The sequence below is a fragment of the Pecten maximus genome, chromosome 11, assembly GCF_902652985.1.
Source record: "Pecten maximus chromosome 11, xPecMax1.1, whole genome shotgun sequence".
NCBI classification, from domain to species: Eukaryota; Metazoa; Mollusca; class Bivalvia; order Pectinida; family Pectinidae; genus Pecten; species Pecten maximus.
This window is the reverse complement of record NC_047025.1, coordinates 8,142,112-8,149,260: the sequence shown is the minus strand read 5'-3', so window position 1 is coordinate 8,149,260 and position 7,149 is coordinate 8,142,112. Positions and strand designations below refer to the sequence as shown.

General features: G+C 37.3%; 1 long non-coding RNA gene across 1 annotated transcript; it reads left to right on the top strand.

The window, feature by feature from the left end:
- Window positions 1–800: 800 nt before the first annotated feature.
- On the top strand, window positions 801–2,050 carry LOC117337532. The gene is made up of 3 exons (XR_004534852.1): window positions 801–912; window positions 1,081–1,219; window positions 1,948–2,050. It is a non-coding gene; the product is annotated as an uncharacterized LOC117337532 (long non-coding RNA).
- Window positions 2,051–7,149: the final 5,099 nt, after the last annotated feature.

Here is a 7,149-nt window from a genome sequence, read left to right as displayed (position 1 = left end):
CTGTAAACGTGGCAATTTACGCGAGGGGGAAATTTACGCAGATTACACGGATTCCTTTCAATCGCGAAAATTTCCCCACGCGTATTCTTTTGATATCAATTTGCAAAATCTCGAAATTAATCCCCCGCGAAAATAATATCCACTGTTTCAATAGATGCAATTGTGTCGACATTAGTTAAACATTCTAAATGACATTCGACACTATAAAGATCATTAGGTAAAAACAATGGTGAGTAAATGGTATTGATGTATAGTTTAAAATGAACTTTAGATATTGTGATACAGACCAACAATTTTTTTTGGGGAAAAAAACCCATTCTTTTGTAGTTCGTTGATCAATGCAATCCAATAGAAAGTGTTTAACTGTATATATTGTATTGTCTTGATTTTGGCTGTTTCATAAAGAGAGTGAATCCTTGTTGAGGCTGTAAACTGATGACAACTTCGAAAGACAAAAATGTCATTACACATAGCTGTATATGAGGACGTTTCTTGCTCTCCTGGCCTTTATAAAAATAAATATGTTCTTATATTGTAGTGTTGTTGTTAAGATGTATTCGTTTAAATATGCTCCATGGTCCCATTCTCGACAAAGATTTCATCTTACAGCTGGCATTTAAATTCAAAGCACTTGTCAGGATTTAGGGTAACTCGATATAATTCTACTTTACAGATGTATTCGAAATTCAACTTTTAATTAATTTATTTTCAAATTTTTTTTTTAGTATTAATACGATGGCGGACGACCTAAAGAGGACATTAGTGACAGGGCTGGCGTCAAGCCCAAAGTATATTCCTTTCTGGTATAACTACGATGACGTCGGATCGAGACTTCAGCAAGAAAGTGGCGAGATTAATAAGGATTACTATTTAACACGAAGTCAGATATCGTTTCTAGAACAAAGCGTACAGGTACGTAACGGGTATGTGTGTTTAGCACACTGTTTATTATTGGTTTATTTCCTATATGTGTTGCATTCCTTAACAGTGACCATGCTGCTTGTGTTTACGCCCCACTTCTATATGTATGCTTATTCTTATTGGAGAGAGAAAATAATTGTAATATTTTTGATGTTGCAGGATATCATTCCGGAGGTTTCCTATGACCTGACCTTAGTTGACTTAGGCAGCGGAGACTGCTCCAAAACGCGGTTTGTTATAGACGAGCTGTTAAAAAGACACAAAACACTTACATTTTACCCACTGGACATTTCAGGAGGTAAGTTATATTAGAGGCCTAGACGTATCGATCATCTGTCCAAACTGGAGGTTGCTATTACGACAGTGTTAACAACAGCATAAATATCAACCCTCGACGGACGCTATACCATCGCGAATGCCTACCGGTCTTTTGGACTAGGCGAGCTAAAAAACGGTTCTCACCTTGTACCACCTACGCCCTGTGTTGGAAGAATAAACTTGTTTAGAAACAAGAGAAAGGACAATATTTAAATTCGGACACTCTACCTGCATGGCAGTAAGAGACTGGTGCAAATTGCAAAATGGTGTTGGTTATGAATGTGATTGTTTTGTTACCTTTTATTCTATGTGTCTATGTTTGGTTTGGTTTGGTTTATTTTGTTTAACTTCCTATTAACAGCTAAGGTCATTTAAGGACGGCCTCCCGTGCTCCGGCTTTCCGGTTAAAGTTTTTGTGCAATTTGTTTTCGTGATAATTCGGATCACGTCTTATTCTCCTAATTCTTTGCGTTAAAAAAGAGTTTTAATAGGACTATATGGTAACAATTTGTCATTTTTTCACCCATTTTGGACTTTTGTGGGACGATTATTACCAAGTCCAAAAATACTCTTGTGATGTCTTTCCAAGGGTCTGATTATATAGATGGTAGATGCTGAATTTGTCACACAGGTCACATTCCCGTTCAATAGATATTGTAAGCTGGGTATTATGCATTCGCTTACGGTGCTTTTCTCTATTTTTGGCAGAGTTTCTGTTGAAAGCAGCAACAAAATTGACAGAGGAGTATGGTGAATCACTTGTAGTCCGACCTATAGCTGCTGATTATGTGCAAGGAATAGAACAACTGAAGTGAGTCAACAAAATGAAATTATTATTATGTTTATTTCATAAAATATACCATTTGCATTTCCCGTTATACCGTTTTCATCGGGGAGAGCTTTCACTCACTATATTAAACAGAAAATATAACAACATACATACATATATGTATATCATCTTTGTCATTTGGAAATTTCATGGTCACCATATGAAAAGCATCATGCTTTTTGTTGCGGGTAGATGGAGTTTAACGGCAATGCTACATCTTATTTGGGAATTTACTTTGTGCAAAAGGCCATAGATCCAGCAAAATAGATAAATACAGGGTTCAAACTTGATCTGTAATCCATTATGGATAAGACACATAACATTTGATGTGGCAAGAAAAAAAAAACTTGCGTAAAGGACCATAGCTGCAGCAAAAACTCGAACTTTGACATATGGTTCAAACTCAATCTGTCATCTAATATGGTAAAGCCACATACCAAGTTACCAAAATGACTTAGCAAGCGCAAAAGTCCATACAAACAGGTAATTAACAGAATTGTCATCAATCCAGCAAAAACGGGTTCAAACTCGAGCTGAAACTCATTATGACAATGCCACATTAAGTTATTAATGGATGTGCAAACCTTCAGGGAAATAAATTTGGAAAACTGGTGCACTCAAACTCAGTAATGGGGTGCAGTCAAAGAAATAAAGTTGAAAAAAATAAACTTCTGTTTTAGTTTTCTTACGTTCCTGTATTTGAAAATTAAGTATGTAAGGTTCATTATACAAAAATATCTTCAACATCAATGAAAAATTGTTCCAAATAATTCAGTCGAAATTTAATATGTTATTTTGTCAAAAAAGAGCTCTGATATCTCCGTTACCCTCATAGTATGAATGATTAAACCTACATACAAACTAACTACAGCATCAATTACATTAAATGATGTTTTATTATTGAACAATATTAAATCAATTTTGAAAACAAAACCCATTAAACACTAATATCTTTGATATTTTTCATTCCAATAGAGATTGAAATTTCATTTCAAATCGCACCTAAACAATACAACAGTATATCTATCAGACTTTGCTTCTTTCAAATGGTGTTTTGTTAAAAATCAATACATAAAAACTGAATTAAGCATAAATTTCATCAATATACATAATGACTAATCAGAGGAAACATGTATTATTCGTTACCTACAATGAACATTTTCTGTAATTTTGATTAAAATGTATAACCCAAATGTAACGAACATTACATCATTTTTATGAATTAAAAATGATACTAAAGTTTTTAGATTTATTTGAAACGTTTGTTATTCCATATGAGAAACTAATCTAACTTAAAATTCTTTAGTAAATATATGTACTGGGAACATTTTTAGGCCATTAGAAATTACACGTTACCTCTTGTTATTAGCCCACCATCATCAGATGGTGGGCTATTCAAATCGCCCTGCGTCCGTGGTCCGTGGTCCGTCCGTCCGTCCGTAAACAATTCTTGTTATCGCTATTTCTCAGAAAGTACAGAAGGGATCTTTCTCAAATTTCATATATAGGTTCCCCTTGGTGCCTAGTTATGCATATTGCATTTTGAGACCTATCGGAAAACAACATGGCCGACAGGCAGCCATCTTGGATTTTGACAATTGAAGTTTGTTATCACTATTTCTCAAAAACTAATGAAGGGATCTATCTGAAATTTCATATGTTGGCTCCCCTCGGTGCCTAGTTATGCATATTGCATTTTGACACCAATTGGAAAACAACATGGCCGACAGGCAGCCATCTTGGATTTTGACAATTGAAGTTTGTTATCGCTATTTCTTAGAAAGCAATGAAGGGATCTTTCTCAAATTTCATACATAGGTTCCTCTTGGTGCCTAGTTATGCATATTGCATTTTGAGACCAATCGGAAAACAACATGGCCGACAGGCAGCCATCTTGGATTTTGACAATTGAAGTTTCTTATTGCTATTTCTCAAAAACTAATAAAGGGATCTTTCTGAAATTTCATATGTAGGCTCCCCTCAGTGCCTAGTTATGCATATTGCATTTTGAAACAAATCGAAAAACAACATGGCCGACAGGCAGCCATCTTGGATTTCATATATAGGTTCCCCTTGGTGCCTAGTTATGCATATTGCATTTTGAGACCAATCGGAAAACAAATTGGCCGACAGGCAGCCATCTTGGATTTTGACAATTGAAGTTTGTTATCGCCATTTCTCAGAAAGTACTGAAGGGATCTTTCTCCAATTTCATATATAGGTTCCCCTTGGTGCCTAGTTATCAATATTGCATTTTGAGACCTATCGGAAAACAACATGGCCGACAGGTAGCCATCTTGGATTTTGACAATTGAAGTTTGTTATCGCTATTTCTTAGAAAAGCATTGAAGGGATCTTCAGACAGGCAGCCATCTTGGATTTTGACAATTGAAGTTTTTTTATCACTATTTCTCAAAAACTAATGAAAGGATCTTTCTGAAATTTCATATGTAGGCTCCCCTCGGTGCCTAGTTATGCTTATTGCATTTTGAGACCAATCGGAAAACAACATGGCCGACAGGCAGCCATCTTGGATTTTGACAATTGAAGTTTGTTATCGCTATTTCTCAGAAAGTACTGAAGGGATCTTTCTCCAATTTCATATATAGGTTCCCCTCGGTGCCTAGTTATGCATATTGCATTTTGAGACCAATCGGAAAACAACATTGCCGACAGGCAGCCATCTTGGATTTTGACAATTGAAGTTTGTTATCGCTATTTGTCAGAAGGTACTGAAGGGATCTTTCTCCAATTTCATGGTCCCTGGTGTTGCATTTTGGGACCAATCCAAAAACAACATGGCTGACAGACAGCCATTATCGCTAAATCTTAAATTTTATATATAGGTTCCCCTTGTTTGAAAAGTACTAGAGGGCTGTTTCTGAATTTACACAGATTAGTAAGACTTAGAGGAAGGGAAAAGTAGAGAAAATATCAATCTGACATGGAACCTATAAAGATCATTCAATGGTGGGCGCCAAGATCCCTCTGGGATCTCTTGTTTGATTAATCATTCTGTCTCAACAAAAACGATATCATTTATCTCCAAGGACCAATTAACTTTCTCCCTAAATTAATCCATATGCACATCAAATGATTCAAGAATGTATTACAAAATCCATATACACTATTCTATAACAAGATATTTTGGTATTCAAACTTGGAATTTCGAACAGAGTTTTTGTTTTGATTGAGTGTAATATCCGTTACTTGTCATGATATGTACGTTAATTCCAGGAATTATCACTGAAGATTGTCAAGTTTTGCCCAATCTTTGAGTTCAATTGCATATAACCTTTTAGACTTCCCAGATGGCCTTGGCTCAGTTATTTTGAAAAGGACATCCGACTCTCTGCACCATATTACATCCGGGGATTTCGGCCATCTCAACATTCGTTTCCTAAGTTCCATAAAAGATATTTTAAACTTGAAGTCATCATCCTGGTCAGAGTCTACTATCTGTCCTACGTACCACTTGCCTTTATACAGTGCAGCAACGTAATCATCGACCGAATACGAGGATGATTCAGCTGGATCCTCAACTGTGTTTCCATTGTCTGGATCCGACATAATCGGCACAGCAGTAACAGTTTCCTGGGGTTCTAGTGTGTGGTTGACTCCCGGGTGATCAGCTTCAGCTTCCGGAACCTCTTGTTGATGAATCTGTGGTGCTTGGCCATCAAACAGGGCGTTATTTCGGTCTTCTTCAGGCTTGGTGGATTCCATTTTCCATGTGTCGCAAAAAGCGTCCCCCTTCATGCAGTTGATACAGTAACAACTGGTATTTCTTACCAAGATTTTATTTATACCTCTACCTACAACTGCGTGTACTTTCATGGTACCTTTGACGGGCTTTGCGTTCCACTCTGCTATTTGCCTTTCGGTTTCCTGGCACATCTGCCTCTTCACAAAGCGAAACTTAACTTGTTTCATTGTGCATTGGATAGATTGAGTCCAATCGAAGAAATCAGCGGCGTCCTGAATGATGAATTTGCCAGATTTTACAGCCTCGTCAGCCATTCGCTTAGTTGATCCACCGAGTCCATCGCAAGGCCCTTTTCCGTGGCCTGCTTCGAAGTAGTTCCATCTTGCAGGCATTCCAAATGTTGCTTGATGGTTTGCTACTAAATGGAATATAGTTTTGTTCCTGTACTGGGACGTAGGACTATCAGTCCAGTAATGTATGCAGCTCACGTCTGGGTCAAGACTCTTTACATCATTCACTATCTCTTTCAGGAAGGTAACTACAAAAGTGGCGTTGTGGCTCTGGTCATCTGATATAAAGACATAACTCTGGTGTTGTATATCGGACTCCTCAGTATGTCGAATGTATATCACTGTTGGATGTAACGTTACCCCAGTTTGGTTCCAGTATGCCGATTGTATTTCCTCTACGCTCTTGCAGTTATAATTCTCAGCAAAATCCATGTGGATTATAACTTCATGAATCGGTAGGTTCTCCTTCAACATTCGAATCTGATGTTATTGTTCTTTCATTCTAGAAACGTGATCAGAAAACTCTGCCGTTTGCATTTCAAGATGAGCAAGAAAATAATCTTTTGATTTTGTCACATGAACAACTCGCATTACCATTTTTGTCTTTCCTTTATCTTCCATACTAACACGTTTCCATTCATCAAATGTGAAGTCTGTATCAGATATACCTTCACGTATCTGCTGAAGAGGAGGACATGCAGAGTAAGTTTCGGGGTTGAATGGTACATCGATGCCGACGCGCCGTAGGGCTTTCAGGACAAGAGACATGTTCTGATGCTTAGTGCATAAACAGCAATTCCGAGTTATGAAGGAAGTAGGAAGAATATATTTAGGTCTTATTCTCTTAAATGATGACAGCGAAAGCTTGATGTTTGGATTTTCACTCAAGAATTTGGTGTGTAGATTTGACAAGTAATCAGTCAATACCCGTTTCTGGGTATTCTCTTTCACGCCTGTCTTGATTTTATCTGCCTTTCCAGGCATATTGCGGCTATTATCATCCCTTTCAAGGAACTCAATGACGCATTGCTTGAACTTCACGACTTCCCTTACACGCGTTTGCCTATTATATTCTAGGTTCTTGC